Source organism: Amphimedon queenslandica, unplaced genomic scaffold (assembly GCF_000090795.2).
Source record: "Amphimedon queenslandica unplaced genomic scaffold, v1.1 AMPQUscaffold_9821, whole genome shotgun sequence".
Lineage (NCBI taxonomy): Eukaryota > Metazoa > Porifera > Demospongiae > Haplosclerida > Niphatidae > Amphimedon > Amphimedon queenslandica.
In genome coordinates, this window is record NW_003549907.1 from 2,906 (window position 1) to 4,370 (window position 1,465).

At 32.8% G+C, this 1,465-nt stretch overlaps 1 long non-coding RNA gene across 1 annotated transcript; it reads left to right on the forward strand.

The window, feature by feature from the left end:
• The first annotated feature begins 26 nt into the window (after positions 1–26).
• On the forward strand, positions 27–1,465 carry LOC109590584 (uncharacterized). Its single transcript, XR_002189399.1, has 5 exons — positions 27–120; positions 838–963; positions 1,081–1,166; positions 1,234–1,269; positions 1,409–1,465. It is a non-coding gene; the product is annotated as an uncharacterized LOC109590584 (long non-coding RNA).

Below are 1,465 nucleotides of genomic sequence, written 5' to 3' on the forward strand. Positions count from 1 at the left end.
GACTTGCTACATTTTATCTCTCTCTTTTTTCATCTTCAGGCAATATCATATCAGCACAAAACTGTCATTATGTATGAGAGACTGCTAGGAGTGGACCACTGCAGCTCTATATCAGCCTATGTTAGTTATTAATAACTGGCCACACACACAATATTTATTATAAATTTATCGCACTATTAGTTCCCCACAATGCATGCTAAGTGAGCTAAAAGGCATGCTTTAAGAGCTGACAAGCCTTGAAATTCATAAAAAATCCAAATTTGATCGGAATGAGCTCAAACTTTGATACATCATTAGGACATGTATATGTATCAGAAACATGTCTCTTTGAGCAATTTTTGGCAAAATTTGGTCAAAAACCAAATTCTTTGGTATTGGCCCCTTTTTTAGCAAAATTTAAAAATTAATGAAAATCTGATTTTGATCAGAATGAGCTACAACTTTCTGTACAACATATGGACATGTGATCAGAAAATTATAAACACAGAGAATTTTCTCCTTAGTTGTTTTTGGCAAATTCTGGCCAAATACCATGTACCATGTCTTTGATCCAATTTTAAAGCAAGTTTTAAAATTTATAAAAATCCAAATTTTGATTAGAGTCTGCTTAAAATTTTTACACAGTATTAGAACTTCTATATGTATCACAAAATTTAATAAAAATTTTACCTTTGCAATGTTTGATTAAATTTTGGGAAAATACATTGTGATATATTTTATCAACATTTGGAACAACTTTAAAAATTCACTGAGAGCATTATGTCAAAATCCTGTGGGAAACCATGATCATGATAATTTCAACGACTAAGCCCACCACTGATTTTTTTCTTTATATAGTTCCATTTGGCTTAGTATTGGTGTGGGGCTTAGAGGATTGTTGTGGCGTTGAGATTATTGTATAGAGTTAGGTATCTAATAATGTTAAGACATGGTGAGGATCATCCTGAAATGTCTAATGTTGATGTAAGTATTGTTTTATCAAGTTCTCTTGTTTCATCATACACATGTACATGTATTGTTTAAAAGTATTGTAAATTTTGTATCATAACTGTTATTATTTATTTTAATTTCATTGAGTAGTTTTACATTGGTTTACTACTGAGTAATGCTGGTCATTATGAAGAAAGTCAGGCATATCTGGAAAGTGCTCTTAGATTACAAAACAAGTGAGCTAGTATATACAATTCAAGAGAATTAAGGCTGGCTATGTTTGTTCTTGTATCTGTTCATTAGGTTTCATGGAAGTCAATCAATTACTGTAGCCACAATGTTAGTAATGATAAGATACATGTACATGTACATCTTATCTTATCCTTTTCTCCTTGTTTTGCCTCCTCCTTCCCTTCCCCCTCTCTCTTTCCCTCACTCTCCATCCCTCTTTCTCTACTTCCCTCCCTCTCTTCTCTAGTCATCATCTTCTTGCCAACTCATTGACTCACATTGGAGCATTTGCTGAAGCTAAGCA